The sequence below is a fragment of the Pteronotus mesoamericanus genome, unplaced genomic scaffold (assembly GCF_021234165.1).
Source record: "Pteronotus mesoamericanus isolate MK-2021 breed Mesoamerican mustached bat unplaced genomic scaffold, CSHL_Meso_final contig_265, whole genome shotgun sequence".
Lineage (NCBI taxonomy): Eukaryota > Metazoa > Chordata > Mammalia > Chiroptera > Mormoopidae > Pteronotus > Pteronotus mesoamericanus.
The window spans coordinates 2,372,878-2,392,427 of NW_026555113.1; the positions used below are offsets into that span (position 1 = coordinate 2,372,878).

General features: G+C 51.3%; 1 protein-coding gene across 1 annotated transcript in view; it reads right to left on the reverse strand.

The window, feature by feature from the left end:
- The window catches only part of PTPRN2 (protein tyrosine phosphatase receptor type N2), a 265,811-nt gene that overhangs the window by 226,257 nt on the left and 20,004 nt on the right, over nucleotides 1-19,550 (reverse strand). The gene's annotated exons all lie outside the window — the stretch shown is intronic.

Sequence of the window (19,550 nt, forward strand, 5' to 3'; positions counted from 1 at the left end):
TTTTTATTCATAATAGTTTGTAAACAATTCCATGTCCTTAATATTTCTCATTATCATGAATTGTAATCACTGCAATAATAATCCTAACCTATCCCTTCCTGAAGTCACGTTACATTTTTCCAACTTTCCCCATAAAAAATAATGCTGTAGCCCTGGCTGATGTGACTCAGTGGGTTAGGCATCATCCTGCAAACTGAAAGGTCACTGGTTCAATTCCCAGTCAAGGCACAGGCCTCGGTTTCAGGCCAGGTCCCCGGATGGGGGCGTGTGAGAGGCAACCGATGGCTGTTTCTCTCACACACTGATGTTTCTCTCCCTCTCTCTTTCTCCCACCATTCCCTTCTCTCTAAGAATAAAAATAAATAAATAATCTTTTAAAATGTTTTAAAAAATAATGCTGTGGTTCTGTCTCCCTCCCTCCCTTCCTTTCCTTCTCTCAAATCAAAATAATAATAACAATAGTGCTGTAATCAGAAATCTTGATTATAAGTCCTTGGAGCTATCTCTGGTTTTTCTCCTCTTAGGATAAATTCCTATGAAAAGACTTTCAGATTTTTTTTCTTTTTTTATTGACTTTATTGGGGTAACACTGGTTAATTACATAGGTTTCACATGTACAATTCTATATTACATCATTTGTATACTGCATTATGTGTTGAGTTTCAGATTTTTAGACTTTAGGGACATGTTCCCAAATTGCCTTTCACCAGCACAAAGTGTGTGTGCCCTGCAAGCAGCTTCTTGATTAGACAAAGGATTAAATGCTGCCCCTCCTGCTTTCGACAGTCACTGGGCGAGTCCAAGGCCAGCACAGAGGCTGAGGTATGACCTGAAGCACACAGGAGAGTCTTCCCCCCTGTCACTCAGGGACACTGTCCCCCTCATTCCCCTGCATCGCTGGGCACACAAGTCTAAACCACCAAGAAACATATAAATAAATAAAATGCAATAAGCCCTCCTGGCACTTCTGGCCGGATGAAGCCTTAGACGAGGCCACGATTTTGCATCTTTAATGCAATTTTACACTCATCCTGAACCGCCAAGATGAATTAAAAGCTTTGCATTTATGCGCCACATAGAATTACCTCTGCTGACCAGTTCGCCAGCTGACCTTTCTCTAGAAGTGTGATGTCTAATTATGTGCAGCGGACACTCAGGAATGTCCAAGTCATCCTGTTTGCTACAAGGGGCTCTCCAGAGTCTCCTGAAGTTAGAAAAACAATAATAATTAAGAAAAAAATAACCCTGAACTTAAGAAACGAAAGCACATTCAGTTTTGGCAGGGAGGATTTCATCTCCAAGCTGGGCAGTGCGACAAGGGAAAGGAAGAACAGAGAGAGAGCCGAGGCGGGAGAAGCTGGAGAGAGGGAGTCTCCCCGGTAACCTTGAAGCCTCTCAAATGCGAGCCTCAGTGACTTCACCTGCAAATGTGCACAAGGCATCGCGGGCCCCAGTGAGACACTGCATCACCCTGGCAACCGGGTGGCAGACCAATGATCCAGCCCCTGCCTGTGCCTTCTCACGGGTTCAATGCTGCATTAGCTCAGCAGAGAAAGAGAGGGCAGACGCTCCATTCGGTGGGTGTTGAGGGACTCGAGGGATGTTCAGGAGGCGACAATAAGCATGATGGGAAAGAAGTGTGAGCTCCAGAAGAGGCGGGACGAGGGGGTGGATTTTGGAAGAAAGAACTGGAGCTGGGTGGGGGACAAAGTTTCTAAAGGCACCAGGTGAGGGGAGGAGGGAGCGAGGGAGGAGAGAGAGCAGTACCGGAGAGGCTCCCAGGCAGCTCCCCCCGCCCCCGGCAGAGCCGAGCGGACGGCCAGGAGCACACACTTCCCGTCTGTGGCCACAGTGAGGGCTGGCTGACAGTGCCTTTGGTGAGAGACCACGGCAAATGACCCAGGAGCCTTCTTTCCTTGCTCATAGCTCTCCCACTCCAGCTGCTCGCCCCTGGGTGTGAGGCCCAGGTGACTCCTCCAGAGAAGGAAGCAGGGCAGTCAGTCAAAGACAGGCACATCCTAAGTGTTCCCAAGCATGCTCACCGCTCCATGGGAGGCACAGGGGCATCATGGGGTCAATTCCAAGGTGCAGTTCAGGCCAATCTCCTTCCTTTTCATCCGGGTTAAAAGGTCAAGGTAAAGCAGACTCAGCGTTCAGAACAGTCACAGAAAGCATGACCAGAACAGTGCATACACATAGAAATGAACTCTCCAAATTTCCTTCCTTTCTTGCTAATCTCCATGGCCTCATTTATATCTATATTATGGGTTCTGCTGACAACACACTATAGGAAAAGGCAAAATGCCAGCAAGTATCAGGCGGGCAGATCCGACCACATGGTCGGCATTCAGTGAGAAGGTGGTGAGCCCTGTCCTTTGTCTGGGGTTGGCAGGTTGGCCTGCGGCCCAGGGCAGCCACACATGCAGAGAACGGAAAGTGACACAAGCAGACTTGTCACAGGTCAGCATGGGAGACAGGGGGGATGGTGTACACGCCTCTCTGCTCCATGCCTAGCGGAGCTCTGTGAGCAGTTAGGTGCATCTTACATTGCAGTTCCACTTAGTGAGCACTTATTCAAGGCCTTTTACAGGTCTTACATTAAAAACAAAAACAAAAACAAAAAACACAACTGAAATAGAGTATTCCATTCCCCAGAAGCACTATGGAAAGGGCACTTGCAAATCTTAAGTGATGATTACCTACAAGTGCTATTTCAGGGCCTCCAGTTCCAAAAGTTTCAAGAACATGCTGATAAAGTTGTTTGGTTTGGTGCTCAGGGGCATTCCTCTGAGCCCAGCTCTCTGAGGAAGTCTAGGTCACTTCTCCCTCTTGGAGAAATCGACAGGGAGGCCGGGAGCCCAAGATGGAATGGAGACTGTGACAAAAGCACTCATTTGTGTCACACGTGGGGGGAGAGGCCGACCCAAGTAACTGGAAATGAGGCCTGTAACACTAGCGGCAACAGAAACTGCATGTAAGTCCTGCATTCTGGTTGTAAAGTCGTTCCCAAGAAGTTGGGACCAACAACTCTGACATGGCTACATGTGAGGACTGAAATGGAGCAAGTAAGCACACGGGCAGGCAGTGGCAAGAGCCGATTCCCCGTTGTAGGGGGAGGTTACGGACGCAATGGGAGGAGACCAGGATGATGCGCATGGAGCTGGACTAGAGTTGGAGCGATAGCGTGTGCTAAGCTGAGCTCAGATGCAGGTGGTCACAGGCAGACACACTGTAATACGCATGCTCACATGCTAGCATGCACACCTATGTCCTCTTGTTCTGACAGCCTGGCTCTAGAAGCGATGGCATCCCACAGCAGTGAGCACACCCAGAGCTCAGATCTTGGTTTCTAATACCATTCTCAAATCAAAGGAACTAGGGCTCCTTGAAGAAATGGTTAGTTCTAAGACTGTGGCAAGAAGTGCACAATAAGCATAGAACATCTTTCAGTGTCAGAAAGTAAGGAAGTGCTATAAAAAATACCCACAGTACTGGGAGTATTCACAGAGACAAGCCAACTGGAAGAGCTCCCAAGGACCAAAGGTGGAATTTTTTGAACAAAAAAAATACAGTATTGGTTTATAACCCAAAGTATACAAGAAATTATTGAATAAATAAATGAAGAAAAGAGATGCATCTCCTGTGGGGAAGAATTCCAAATAACGTATGTAGATGCTCCTACCCAAGGTGATGAAACATAACTACCCATCCCCTTGATCTGGGCTGTTCCCTCCAAAGAGTAGAGTGTGGAAGGGGTAGATGGATTAACTTTACAGTAGAGGAAGCTGGCAGACACACCGGAGCCAGGAGATCAAGGTCAACCTCAGCGGAGACGAGTCATTTTGAGAGCATGTGCCCTTGACATGATGTGATGAGAACGGCCTTTCCGTCTGTGGTCATCGCCCGAAACTTGTAACCCCAGTGTAACCATGAGGGAAATAACAAATCCAAATGAAGGAGCGTTTTACAAAATATCTGACAGGCACTCCTCAAAACCATCAGTCACCAAAAACAACTCCAAACTAGGGGAACGGCACAGGCCTAGGAGAAGGGAACTGTGGCACTTGAAGGCAAACGGCCCCCAGCCTGTCAGCCTTCCTCCAAGGCTGGGGCAAAGGTCAGAGCCGATGACACAGAACTTGGGCTCTGTGACACCATCCCCCTGAGGCAATTCAGAGAGAACTCCATTTATGCCACTGGTCTCAGTCCCCAAACTGTCACAGAGAACGGCATCTCGGGCCAAACGGCACCTGGGGCCCTCACTGGACCCAGGAACTTCCTGAGTGTAAAAGTCATTTCACACCTTGGTTTCAAGTGGGAAGAGGGCAAGGGCATCAGAAGAAGCCCCTCAGCACTGGCACCGCTCTGCCAGCCCAGGCGCCACACCTGGATGACGATTTGGAGTGATCTCAGTGAAGGCCGTGGAACCCTACTCCATGCAGAAAACCATTTGTATTTTGCTTAAGAATGTGTGACATAAATTTGCTTGTGCCGATGTGAACGTGGCTCCCTGGCTCTCACTGACTGTGTCAGCAGAAAGGCCCAGGAGGGGCCGGCGGGAGTGTGGGACTCACCAGCGGGTTACTGAGAGATGCGCAGGGTCGGGGCATTGAACCTCACTGACACACTGCACAGCAAATCGTGGGCTCTTTCCACGCTGGGCACCGGGACGACGGCTCTCGAGCCGCGCGCCCCTCCTCCAGTCCCACCATGCTCCCTCCCAGCAGCACTCAGGCAAGTGTTCTTCCTGACATTACTCCAGTGAACTCACATCTCTCTCGACCGCCGGCTCACCCTGACGGCTGCAAGCACTCCAGGATAAGGGGGCAGGAAAGAGTCCCTGAGCCATCCAGACTACAAATCTGTGAGCCCAGGATGCATGTGGTGGCTGCTCCCCGGGCTACGGGACGGACCGCCGGCCCTGTGCCGCCCCCGCCCCCCGCCTCCCACAAACTCCCAGGGGAACGAGGGCAGGTGCTGGCACTGACTCCAGCAAAGCAGGGTCAGCTGTGGGTGAGTGGAAACCAACATTTCACAACCAGCCTCCTGGAAAGCAGCAGATAAAAATAAACTCTCCTGGCCAAGAGGTACACAGCCTCAGGAAAGAATAAAACTGATGAGCCATTAAAATATCATCTTTGGAGAAAAAGCTGAGGAAATTTGTATGACATGAAAGCGATCGTGAAGCGGCAGCCTCGGTCCCACCGCACTGCTGCACCCCCCCCCACCATGGATAATAAAGGAATACAATTAGGCAGTGGCACATTTTATGTAATTTTTACACAGATATGTGCCTGTTCACCTACATGTCAATAACCAACACCATCCCGCTCCCTCCAGAATCATCTGGAAGCTTGAACTCACCTGACAAACCCGCTGCCTAAGTATTTACCAGAGTGTGAACAGCCCAGGTGTTCAAGGCTGTTGTTCACCTACAAGAACACAAAAGGCAAAAGCCAAAGCAATCTGGGTTCTCCCATTTCACCAAAACATAAACATGTTTGTTTATTCTTAGAATAGGTTTATGCTGCATCAAACACTGTGCGCACACAGCAAGGTCAGGCGGAGAAAGGGGATGCGTTCCTCCACAGCTGGACCTCCGTGTTGATGAAAGCTCCTCAGAGGAAGGGCAGCCACAGGCACCAGACACCTCAGGGTTGGCTGGTGCCTGCATTAGGCCCACATGCCCCTGATGAGGGGCTCCCCGCTCACCAGGCAGGACCTGTGGCCCCACCCTCCCGCCGAATCGCCTCTCACTGTCGGTCTGAGACCCCACCAGACTCTAGCCGTGTGTCCCAGAGCGGACCTCTTGGGAGAAACTGGTGCCTTCGGAACCCAGGCTGAGCCCCCACAGCCCTGCGGTTTCCCGGGAGAAGCCGGGATGGCAACAGGGCTGTCAGAGCATTTGGGCAGCAGGCCCGGCTGTCAGCAAAACCCTCGGTGCTGCTTCATCGCGGGACAGGAGGGAGGGGCTGTGCCCGGCATCCCGTGCATTCAACAGTCTCCACCGAAGGCCCCGGTTGGGCTCACATTACCACAAAATCACTTTTGTTTCCAGCTTTGATTTTTAAGAGGGGAAAAAGAGGATATAAGTAAAAAATTAAAAAAAAGACAAAAAATAAAAGTCATTCTTATAAACCTCATGAACCTGTATCATGTGATTAGAGGAAGAGCGTGGAATGTGGCAAACATTTTTAAAAAATAAATGAACTAATACTCTCTTCAGACACACCAAAGCATACTTTTACTTCAACACTTTGTTACTGATACAATTTGAATGTGTGTGTGTTAAATGTGCACAAGGAATACAGTTTCCACCTGGAAACACATGGTCACATCGGGTGTACACTCCCATGCCTGAGGAGCCCTGGAGACCTCTGAGCACCCCAAGTCTGGGTGCCTCCTTCTCACCGATCCTCCACCAAGCTAGTGAACGGGTGTCATCCTAGAACCAAGCTAAGGTACTGACTTAAAGTAAGACAGGTTTTAGGGAGAAAACACTAGGAACAGAAGTGACTTGGGTTCTCCAGCCCTTTGGGACTCTGCAGGCTCCGAGAGACAAGCAACTAATGGCGTGCACAGCCCACCACAATGAAGCCTGAAGTTTTCATTACTCACAGAATTGATGCTTGAGTCTCCTAAAATACTGGGGCTGTGGAAGCTGGCCCAAGAGCCCACCCAGCTTGTCCTCTAGTAAACCCATAATTAAAGTCACATTCATCACCCTGAGGGCACCTTCTGCAGAAGGCAGCACGAGATCCGGGCATGTGCCTGAAGTGAGCAGCTCATGGTCCCCAATAAGTCATGAATGTGATGCCCAGGGGACCTTCCACACGTGAGGCCCCCCCCCCGCCTGCAGGTGACAGGAACATCCTGGAGACAACAGCCTAAGGGGTCTCTTGGCTCCCTGCTATCATCACCGTGACCCAACTGAGAGTGGGACATGGGAGCCAAGGCCTGCCAGCCACAGGGCTGGCGATGAATGGCCTCTGTCTGCCCCAGAGGTACTGCAGGTAATTGTTGGGGTCTCCCTGCAAGGTTGCCTCCACAGCCTGAGCCACCCTCACTCCTAGGACCCAGGGCTTGCAGGGGTTCAAGCAGTGAGGAAGGAACGCCCTTAGCTGTAATGGGCACCGTTTTCTCCACCACAGGGCATCTATTTACCAAACTCTGCAATGCGCCCTGATGGGCGCTCCACAGAAAGGTTCGGGGAAGTCCTCTCGAGATAGGGACACTGAGCGAGCTTAACAAAAACATGGGCAATAATAGTAATGACACACCTCCCACCATCTACGTCTCAGCTGCGACTCTGGAGGGCACTTCCCTAGAGATGCCAGGAGGCTGTGTCCTTGCCCATGTCCCAGGAGTCCCATGCTGTGCCTGGTGTGGGGTCACAACTGCCTGGCATCCCTTCTGAAAGGTGGCCGCGCCGTCCCGCCCCTCAGTGCCCTAGTGCCTCCTGAGAGTGCTCCCGGTCCCCACCCCGGTCTCCCTTGCAGGCCAGCCGCTGCTCAGCCCGTCCGCCGCAGCCCTGCCCAGGACGCGCTGCTCTGCCACATCGGCCCTCACCAGGAAGGCCAAAGCTAAGTCACTGCCTAATGTCCCCAATCACCCTCCCTAGGGAATGTTTGGCCTCAACTGTGCCATAAATTCTCCGAGGACAAGACATTCCTCATGGCTCCAGGCAGCTGGTCAACAAAGACAAGCTGCAGGATCCACAGCAATAATACATTCGCATCCCCTGCTCTGCACGGCAGGAGAGACAGCAGGTGAGTCAGAGTAGGTTCCGCTCCAAGGATTTCGTAAGGAAAGAAAGAGTACGAGTGTGGAGCAAAGCTGGGCACCCCACATGGCTCCCTTGTGATCTCCTCTGATCACGGACCAGACCCGAAGCTTCTCTCCTTTCTGTATCATCACCAGAAAGACTTCCCCTTTCTGTGCAGGTTCCAGGTTTCCTTTCCTGTGGCTCTCACTCATATAATCTATGTGAGTGTTTAAGCTCTGCGTTACCCTGCTGCAAAGACATACCATGTTCCCTCCACATTCTTGTCAAAGAAGAAAAAAAGCAGGTTTGTTCTCTGATGCTCTTGGCAACACAGTACAATGGGGAGCCTCAGGCTTTGCACTGAACACACCTGATTCAAACCTCTGCTCCAGCCCATGCAGTTGTGAGCACACGGGCAAGTTACATACCCTGAGTCTTGATCTTCCTTCCTGTGAAGTGAGGATTGGACAACACCTACCTCCTGGGATCAAGAGGGAGGCCAGAGATGTGCCTGGCTGTGCATCTATGCTGTGGCCTTTCTCCCCACACATTAAGTGCATCTGAATCTCGCCTTCTGTGGCTGAACTGCCTGTCAAATGCACACTGAAATGAGAGGGAGCCAGGGGAGCGACTGGGGCTTCCCTGGGGATCAGATTATGACATAGATGACTCCTCGGGGCACTCAGGTGGTTACTTATTCAACACATACAAAACAGTCATTAAGAAACCGTGAAAAAGAAAGCTAGGAAGGTTTTTTAATTACTTGGTAAGTTGCTTACACAATGCAAAATTTAAAAAGCAGGATACAACTTATACGTCAAGTATGTCCTCACCTATTTTTTTTTGTTTGTTTTTTAAATCAGGTATTAAAAAAAGACTGGAAAGAAATACAGCAAATCTTAACTTGTGGTTGGTTGTCTCTTCTTCATTCTTCATAGAATATATAACTTTACCACCCTGGGCCTATGTTCTTTGTATATCAGAAAAATACTTCAAAAATAAGTAATGTAAGGAAAATAAGATTTTGGCTCACACCCAAAAGGTTAGGACCTTCCAAAACAACTACACACCCAACCAGCATCCAATCAAGTTTTGTTTCCATTGCTGGTGATGTAATGGCCAACATTTTATTGATCCACCCAAAATTAAAATAATGAAATTTGAGAATATGAAAACTAAAGTAAAAACATCTGAAATGGTCTTTTGGATTTGCTGAAAGTCTTCACTGCAGCTCACGTTCCAGACAGGGCTGGGTGAGCAGAGGCATAGCCAAAAAAACGGAAGATTTGAGATTGGAGGCTTTCATTGGGTTCATAATGTTGCTGTCATTTTCAAGAGAACAAGCAAACAGTAAGAAGAAACTTGAGTGGCCTTTGCTCTGCACCAGGTTTGTATCAGACCAGACTGGGCAGTCAACTCCTGATGGACTTCCAGCTCCACCATCACCAGAGAAGGAACTTGGAAGAGAACTGAACAAACATCCTGTCAACCAGGGACACAGGTAGATGGTGCTGTAGACAGCAGGTTTGTGTACCTGAAAATTCACACATTGAACCCTTCACCCTAGGGGGTGGTGTTAGGAGGTAGAGCCTTTGGGAGCTTATTAGTTCTGGGGGCAGAGCCCTCATGATGGGGTCTGTGCCGGTCTTCGTAAGACACCAAAGAGCTTGCTTCTCCTCCCTCTTTCACCACCTAAGGACACAGCAAGAAGGTAGCTGTCTGCAAGCCAGGAAGAGGGACCAGACACAGGATGTGTGTGAAGGCTGTAGAGCCGCGGGGTCTGTGCAGGAGTTCCAGGTTGGCAGCAAGGGGCTGCTAGCACCTGAAGTCCCAGAAGATGAAGGGACTCAGTCACACAGGGAGACCCCGGGGACAGGGCCAGCTGGAACATCAGCGCAGGGAAGGAGCCATCAGAGCAGGGAGGGAGTCCCCAAGGTTCTCCCTCCTCCTCAGCGCCTGCAGAGTCCCATCGCCAGGGGACCAGGGACCAGATAACAGGACATATACACTGGCATTAACATAAGCAGGAGGGGAGGAAGGACAGAGAACACAGGCCATGTTCCACCAGCAAAGCAACCAGCTGCTCTAGGCCCTTCTGCCAAACTCTGTTTCTTGCACAGAAATGTAAGTATCAGGCTGTATTGTCCTTTTTTTGCCAGTTCACCTTGCAAGCACTCTCAGTTTAGCTGTTATTTAGCTCTCTGATAAATGACTATCTCTTCTTCAGTTTTCTTAGTCAATGTTCCTTTCCTTACAATATTTGCTAATTCTACTTTGATCTCATAAATGTAATTAGGTTTTTTTTTTTTTCAAATTTCCACAAGAGAACTGCTTTTAAAAATGCTGAAAAGCCATCATTTTATAGCTGGTGAGAGAAAAATCTGAGTTTTGCTCATAATTTATTTATTCCAGCTTTGGAAGCAAACTGGCTTCCCCGGTTCTGCAATAAGTAAACCACTGCAGGGACTTCACACTCGCCCTGGGGTAGTGAAGAAGTTGCTTTGGACAGCGGCTAAACACACAGTGTAGGCAGTTCTAGAATGAGCGTTAATATTTTAGGCAGCCCCATACAAGCTGCTTTCTGTACATACTTCACAAAGCACACAGCCAGGTCTGTGAACTGTATCTCATTTTGAAACTGTTTCCAAGATTCTTTTTTTTGTTTATCAAATAATTGAGCGCACAATTATAAACATTTATTTTCAGTGGTTTCCCTCTTAGCAACTTTTCTCATTGCTGGGCTGAAGTCAGCCTGTGGAAATCCACTAATGGACAATCTCAAATCTGTGTCTAATTGTTCCATGTGTTTGCATTACCAATTAGGGTATAATTGCAAGTTTCCTGAGAACAAGCACAATGTTCCATGTTTTATGATTCTAGCAGCTTCCAGGTGTCTAGCACAATTCCCACATATCTGTTTCAATTAATAGATGTGATTGATTGTGTAAAGTGACAGTTTGACTGGATGAGGACCCTCCTTCATTCCTGGGTCCAGGGTACACCCATCTCCGTCTGTCAGTGTGTCCCTGCAGAGCTCTTCCGTCTGTCGGTCTCTCTCTGCAGAGCCCACCTCTGTCTGTCTGCATCATCTGCTCAGGACCTGGGCATGCTCACCGCTGAGCCATCAGCTGGGTAAGATACAGACTTGAGTTCGGCTGGTTGGGATCAGGCCCAGGTATAGCTGCTGCACCATGGCCACGCTGTGTCCTCCACGGTCTGGGAATGCGCGCAGGCCAGGCTGCAGCACTGCCTTGCCCCAGCTGGCCTGGTGCCTGCCTTTGGTCTGTCTCCTCACTGGCCCCAAGACTCAGGTCCCCTTCAGTGTCGCCTGCTGTCTCCCTGCGGAGGCCCTTGCATGCCTGAGTCAATGACATCACCCATACACAGAACACCCATTAGCCGGTGTTCTGACTGGATGCTCCAGATCAAGCCAAGTGCACCTGTGGTAGAGATCCTGTTTGCAGAGTGGGCCTTGGTGGGGGAGGAGGAGCCCAGGCTGTGTTCCTCCTTTGTCCAGGAGTGGAGGGGTTTGTGCCATGGTCCACCCTTACCCTCAGGAGGGTCAGCAGTCACAGCACTCTGGACACCTGAGCATCGCCATCCATCACCTGGAACAGAGGTGGCCCCCGAGCCCTGGCACTTTGGGGCAGTGATGCTGTCTCCCAGGCCTCCATCTCCCAGGCACACTGAGGATGCAAACACCCACCTGCCACTGACGCCTCATCCACCGCTCGACCCAGATGGAAGGAGTTTTTCCTTCGGTTTGGAAAAAATGAGCAAGTGTTCCAGGCCCAAATCTATCCATGGTATGACACATCGTTTTGGTCACCTGACATCTGGGGACAACACATCTCATTCATAGGTGTTCACTGAGTTCCAACCATAAGGGTACTCTCCATAAATGACTTTACGTAATCCTCACAACAACCTGCAAGAGGGAAATCCCCATTTTACAGAGGAGGAAGCTGAGGCTCAGAGAGGTTAAGTGATCTGCCTGAGGCTGCATAGCCAGTACTTGGTGCTGGGATTCGAACCCAGGCCTGATCATGATCCTGTGGCCATAAAACACTGAGGTAATTGCTGCTGTCAGAGTGCCTGGTGCTCCCGGTACTTCATAACTCACTCACTCTGCCTCTCCTGTTGAAGATGCAATGTAAGTTTTCTGTTATAAATGTCAAAGTGACATGCCCTGGCCTAGCGGGAGCAGCTGAAGTCTACTGCACAGCGCGGCAGCTGGAGCTGTCATCCTTCTGAGAGCTCTGGGCAGCAGCCTCCGTTATTCCCCTGGGTAGCTGCCCAGCTCTGCCCCAGACACTGCCACCCAAGGCTCGGAGTGCCCTGCTCTCAGTGTCTGTCTGTCCTGGGCCTGTCACTCCCACAGACGGAGGCATCAGGCCCCCAGCCAGGTGAGCAGATGCACAGAACAGCATCACGACGGAAAACCTGCCTCAGTTCCCAGGAGTAAATACTCAGGTTCCACGGCCATCTGGCTGCCATTTCACGAGCTCAGTGCAAAATCTGGCTCTAATTCTACCAAGCCATGAACATTAGTTAATTCCTTTACGGTCTGGCTAGGTGAAAAGAAGAAAATCAAAATCCTGGCTAAAGCTCGCCACAGCTGAGAATCAGAAAAGGGCTGTGGGGCTCACAGAAGGAGAGTGTAAAAGGGAAGGGCCGCCAACTTGGGGGAAAGAGAGCAAAGCCCACTCGCATATAGGGAGGACACGTGCATGAACTTGGGGTAACAGAACTGCTGCTAGGTTACAGCTGGTTCAAATCAATTCATGAAGCAAACCGGGCTAACCTACTTCAGACCACAAATGCGCTTTATTACAAGCACTCATTTACAAACCACCAATTAACATGCTAGTAACTAACATTCATAGATAGTTATCAAATAGGTCCCTAAGGAAGAACAGGAAACAAAAATGTGTCTGCCTAGCTTTAGTCACAATCTTTAAAAAAATAAAACTGTATTATGTTTTCTAGGTTTTTCATCTGTGCCAAGAACCCAGCACCCTTATTTTTGTATTTCTTACTGATTTCTCACTCTTACATGGGACATCAGAAAGCTATGCACACACTGGTAGTGCAAGTGGTCTGGCTCTGCGCATGTCACTTTGTCACTTGTGGGCGGGAACAGACCGAAGCCCGAAGACAAGGCCTCACAGCTCTTCTTATCGAGCTGACGAGGAAGAGCAGCCATTCGCCCTCCTGTTGTCCAGTGTGACACTCAACCCAGCGACCTCCTTCTGCTGGAAATCCTGCACAGCTTTCTTCTTCTAATATCAATTTTTCTCAGTTTGTCAAGTTTTAAGGATGAAAATCTTTAAAATTATGTTGTACGCAATGCTGGTACATGTGGACAACCACTCTGTTGTTTATCAGCCAACAGATAACAGCTCGAGCTGGGAAGGCCAAGGCTTCCCACGGCCACTCTTGTGCATGGCCCTGGCACCCTCCCAGCCCACAGGGGACACTCGGGAGGCGGGTGGAGAAGCAGGCTGTCTTCTCACTGAGGGCTGAGTTTCACAAAACCCTCTAAGGTCCACATGTCTCGTACAGCTCGGAGGTTTTTGTTTTGTTTTGTTTTCCCTTCTACAGTAACTAAAAATGCCTAGTAGGTGAGGAAAAGACAGGAGTGAGGGTAACTGCATCATCTAAAAATGTAAAAAAATTTTTTTAACTCCTCTCAAGACGGCAGAACATTTGAAATTACAATTTTTGCACTTTGGGACATGCAGACATCAACATGATTGAGCTGTGGTGTCCAAAACTGCATTTTATTCACGTGTTCCGAGTCCCGCCCAGTGCCCAGCTCGCACCAGAGGGAGGAGACAGCCTCATGTGCCCCGTCAGTGACTGCAGCAGGTTCATCAGACGGAAAGCACCTGGACTTCCTCCAGGGCAGGGCTTTGGTATCCTTCACCTGATCCTCAACTCGAACAGCCAATTTCACTTCCTCGCTAACAGCTTCCCTGTCCTTTGCCAAGAGCCCAGGCAGGCGTGTGGACTGTCCCGGTGACTTATCTGGGCCCCTTCCATGCCAGGAGCACAGCTGTCCTCCCGCCACGGGCACTCGTCACCTACCGCAGCCTATGCTCATTGGACTCCATGCCCCTCCCCCAACGCAGCCTTCTGACTTGACTTCCAACACCTGGGAGAGGCGGCTGCAGCCACGGCTGGTGTTTTCTTTGGAATAAAGGGAAGACCAGGGGCTGCTTGAGCCTGGCACTTAAAGGGTGGGGCTGTGCAGAGGTAGAAACTGGAGCTCCTTCTCCCCCACAAACCTGCCCAGAAAAACAACAAACCCCAGGTGAGGAGATGCCTCAAACCCTCCGCCACCCCCTCTCAAAGGTGCAGAGCACCCCGCCCCCATGTCTCCCATGAAGCTGTTTGTCAACAGCTAGGTAGCCCATTTCTTCCAGACACTTGGTCCTTGTCCATCCACCAGAGCAAGAAGCCTTTCTTTCAAAAAACATTATTTATTTTTAGAGAGAGGGGAAGGGAGGGAGAAAGAGAGAGAAACATAGATCAGTTGCCTCTCGTACACATCCCAACTGGGGACCAAACTCACAACCCAAGCATGTATCCTGATTCGGAATAGAACTGGTGACCTTTTGTTATGGAGGATGATGCCCAACCCACTGAGCTATACTGGTCAGGGTGCAAGAAGCCTTTCTTATTATCTATCAGCTTTGTTTACGGGGATTCCCCCTTTTTTAACTTATACTTAATTTTTTAAATTTGTCTGCCCACCCTTTAAAAAATTAATAGGAATAATTGAACTCCCCAAATTTCTGTGCTTAACCCTCTATTCAACTGAGCAAATTCGAGGGGCAGCTAGACAAACAAACATGAATGAAAACATCCTGCTTCCTGTCTGGGTTTCGTCACATCACAGGGACCTCGCCAAGAGGATGCTTCCGGAAGGCATGCCAAGCAGGGGGTGCACATGGTTCCATTCAGCCTCTCCAGGCTCCTGCCAACACACCAGTCAGTGCCCAGTTGGAGCCACAATGGTCCAAGGAGGGGGTGGGCGCAGCCACTGGCTGATTCCTTGTCAGGACAGACGTCACTCACGAAGACCTCCCATTCCCACATAAGCCCCACTGCCAAGCGAACTTCATGCATCACTTCTTCCTCTTTTCTACACCCTTCCCAGACTGATGTGATCACCCACAGCACTGCTGGCTGACCCTCTGAGCCACTTCTCCGAGGTGTGGATGGAAGTGAGACCTTGGAGTGGGGACATAAGGCCACAATTAAGGAGAGTGACCTGCTTTAGACAGCTCGCACCCCCAGCATCCTATCATGTCCCTTTTCCCTTTAAAAATCTGAGAGTTTACAAGATGTCATGCTGCAGTTATTTCTTGCAAAGACTACAGACCAAACCTGGGGCAGACTTACTCGTACACCTGAGCCAGCTGAGCGGAGGGCCATCTGCTGAAGGAGCAAGACCCTGGAGCTGGACCTCACCCTCCACATGCTCACTGTGAGGCAAGTTTGTCCTTGCCAGTTTGTCCTCCTCGGAGCAGGTGGGCGCACTTTCCCCATGCACTTCTGGGAGCTCTTTCTCACACCCAGGGCCTCTGTTCAGACACAGGGGCATGTCCACTTTCTCGCAATGCTTCCTTTCATCGTAATCTGACTTTTTCTTTTTGCTTTGGCTGCCGGGAAGCTCAGAGTTCACTTTGCTGTTAAGACATAACTGTGCTGCTTCTCTCAGCGAAATATTTACATTTTAATTGGAACATCTGCATTGCCCAAATGTTTGACCTTAAGCAGCTGGTAACTGACCTCAGCTGACTTGCAAGCTGAGCGATATGACTGATAATTTAGCCCACAAAGTGTTTCCAGTATGCAATCTGTTCTACCACATTCACTGTCTTTACTCTTCCCAGCCCTACGGGGTAGCACTGCATTCCCCGAGTTACACCTGAGGAACCGGCGACTCAGACACGTAGTCTTAACAGGGAGCATGTCAGCCACACACTCCTGCAGGAATCCCCACCCTGTAAAGAGAGCCCCTCACCATCACCCTGCGACAGTCCCTCCAACAAACCAGAACCGGACAGCACTACAGCTGGAGACTCATGTCCAACTTGCCTCCTGTTTTAAGGGGACTATCAGTCGTCAAAGGGGCACAGTGACAAGAAAGGAAGGATTTGGAAACTGGCTGTGTTCAGGGGCCAGAGAAAGCAACAGGAGTCTCAGTCACCCTCTCGGGTGAAAGGTACCAAGGTGTCGGCGTCAGTGCAACACAGAGAGAGCGTTCCGGGATCCTGACATTTCCACCTGTCCCAGAGACGGAAAGTCCCTGCGGCAGGAGCTTGGACCACAGCTTCGACCTTTTAGTAAATCACTGCCAGCAACACGCAAATGCCTTGAGAGGCGCATCCAGCTAGCTGCCTTCCATGTGTCACTGACTGAAAGCAGCCTCTGTCCCCTGAGTAATAAGAGATGAGTTATCTCTTCAGTGCTCCAAGGGCCAAGGAGAGAGGAATGACCTTGGATAGAAGCCCCAGCTGCTGGCCCCACCCACAGGGCCTGTGGCTCTGGTGGCAGCAGCCGGGAGCGGGGAGGGCTTGAAAAGGGCTCCCGTATGTCTTCTAGTACCAGGACCCCCACCGTCACACTGCACTGCCCAGGGTGCCCGCCATGGGGGCGACGTCTGGAGCCGAGGAGGGTGGTTGTTGGCTGGGCAGGAAGGTAAAAACCAGGCTTCTCTTGTGGTCTCATCCGGGTGAGGCCACATAGCTGGTGGAATCAAGAGCAGGTGTTGTGGCCATGCAGCTGAGCACCCCTGGAACTCTGTGGCGCTGCCATGATGCCTGCCTGCTCCTCATCCTCAAGGGTCCCTTTACCTACTCACCACACACCAGCACAGGGTGTCAGCCCAGGAACTCAGGGAAGGTCAACTCTGCCTGCCATTGATTTCTTTTTGCTTACTTTTCTGGGAGACCAGAGCTCCCCAGAGAAGTTTCCATGATCTTCAAATGGGTCCCTGACACTGGCCAGGGGTCCACCCTGCTAGGCCATCCAAGTTGTCAGACAGACCCAGGCCCAGCTGGGATCGAGTGAAAGAGGGCTGCTGGGCCGACCTGTGGTTGCATGAGTGTGGCCTGGGCTTCAGCAGCACACGGACAACAGAGGCTGAGAGTCATTCAGGACACCCAGGCCCCCGCTGCTGAGGCATCCCCGGACCGGGCATCTTGTCTCTGAACAGAAACCGAGTTTAGAATTGTGTGTGCACTCGGAAAGCAGAGACACAAAACGGAACACTTGTTCCTCCTCCCCCAGGAGATTTCTCTCTGTGGATCCAATTCCTCTGTAAATAATGCAAGGGCGGTGGATTCGCAAAGGCCAACAGATCTATAGACTCCTAGAGAAGGAAACCCAGAGGGCACAAAACAGGAGCCCAGTATCAGTTACCACGACAGCATCGAGCCAAATCCAAGACCAGGAGCAGCCAGGCAGCCACTTCCCTGCCCGCCCCCGCAGGGAAGCCCCACGTGGGTGCTCCCTGTGCAGGCCAGGAGGAAAGCTCGCTGCCCTTGTCCAAATCAACGTGGAACCCACAGAACAGCCATACGGTGGTGGTTAAAAATGAACAAAATCAGGTGCCTGCTCATGGTCCCTGGGTTCCAGGAAGCTGTTATTATACCCTAGACTTGGGCTGCTCCCTGCTCCAGCCCCTGTGGGCCCCAGGGACCACCACAAAGGCCCCTCTGTTACCAGCTGACCCAGATTCCCGACCCCATCCCATCCAGCTTGGCCACTGAGGCTCCAATGTCATCCTGAGGAAGCCATCCCACTGACGCATGAAGGCACAGCCTCTGGAAAACGCCACAGTCATCCCACCCCCTCCGTGGAAACTCCTGCAGATGCTGTGGTGGGCTGGGGACAGCTGTCTCCATGGGCAGTGCAGACAGACCGGCCTGTCTCCTCTACATACAGACCCACCTCACCCGCGGACACTGCTCCTCTCACCCCGACTCGGGGAGGAAGGGAAGGAAGACGTGGCAACCCTGACATCGGTCACTTCGGAGGCTGAGCTGGGACACCCCCTCAACCTGCAGGAAATAAAATTACAGATAATCCACAAACGTGCTGCTGGGAAAGGACAGAGTCAGATTCAGCCAGAGGATTCAGGCTACCCCCACACTGCACCCTGGGGCACAGAGGTCGGGACCTGCTTCAACCAAGTCAGAGTGTTATCAGGAGTCTGTGCACATGGGCTCTTCATTCAGAGTCACTGAAACCAGGAGAAGGGCACCAGCAAGGAGACCCTGTGAACCGAGGCAGCCCCTGAACTTGGGAAGGGAGAATTTAGCACAGACAAGATGCAGGACAATAAAACCCAGCGGTTCAAGAAACTGGGCTCCTTGATGGTAGGGACTGTGCCTTCTGTCTTTGACATCTGGATACCCAGGCATGCAGGAAGGGGTGCCATAAATGGGGGGGTTTCACAGGTAATCCCAGGCTTCTTCTCGACACTGCTTTTATTCCCCTTCCGCAAAACCTCTGAAGGGATGAAACTGCGGTCATGCATCAGCGGAGAACCAGGGGCCTCGGCCGGCCTCTCGCTCCCCGTGCTCTGCTCCAGCCCCACTGGCCACAATGGGGGCGGTGTCTCCACTGAGCGGGCAGCCATGGAAAGCCAGGCTGGGCCCTGGGGGCACACCAGGCCTCCTGGAGGTGCTTCAGTGGCCGCGACAAGGACAACATTCCCGTAAGAACAGTGTCTTTTTTCAGGTCAGCTGCTCCAGTCCAGGCAGGCTGCTAGAGTGGTCAGCTAGCCCAGGAGGACAGCCAGGACCCCAGCAAGTGTGGCTGCACCTCTAGGTCTTGTGTGGCTTCTGGCAAGTGCCTGCCTTCTCTGGGTTTTGTTCCTGGGATGCTTCTACTTGTCAAGAAAATGCTAAATAAAACAATGGATTCTTTGAAGCTCTGTAACATATGTGGTCTTGGAGTTAGGTAAACCATACTGTGGACCTATCCCTGAAATGCGGGGTTTGCCCATCACCCAATCCTTTGGCAAAGTGTGGCCTGCTTCTCTCATGTTTTATAAGCACACCGTCCTCACAGCTTCAAAGGGTCCTCCTGTGGTTGGAGGGGGCGCCCTCCTTCCCAAGGAACGCCGCTGCCTCCCCCTACACGTGGCAGAAAGCCGATTCAGGCCAGCCCCATCGGGCCTGGCAAAACCGCAAAGAGCACCCACTTTTCCTCCCGGAGATGTCCAGGTTAGGAAGACAAATTGCACAGTGGTTGCACCAGCCAGGGGTGAGTACGTCTCCTGCCCCTGGTCGGCTCTGGTACCTGGTGCTTGTCCCTGGAGCCCCAGCTCCTTGCTTGCTTGCCTGTGAAATACTGAAGGCATCAAACGGATAAAAACAGCTGCTCTGAGGAAGCACTCCAGCCCTGCTGCCCCGTCCCGACAACAACCCTGAGGCAGCCCTGCCAGACTCCTTGGGCACATTCTCCCGCCACCTTCAGGGACAGCGGTAACAAAGGACACACAAGGAGAATCCTGAAAAGTCACCACCCTGTTGACGGAGAGCAGAACCTAGAAGGAAGCACAGAGGACCAGCTGGGTGGGAGGGGGCCTGGCTCTGCAGGCGCCCCTGGGGCTTCCTCCGCACCCTGCCCCACCATACGGGCTGGCACCAGCTCCTCCACAGCGGACAGCCAGCGGGGCCTCAAGGGGCAGGTCGCCGATTGTGTTAAATTAACATGCCTGGTGCCCAGAGCCCCACTTGGCTCCCCATGCCGACCTGCAAAG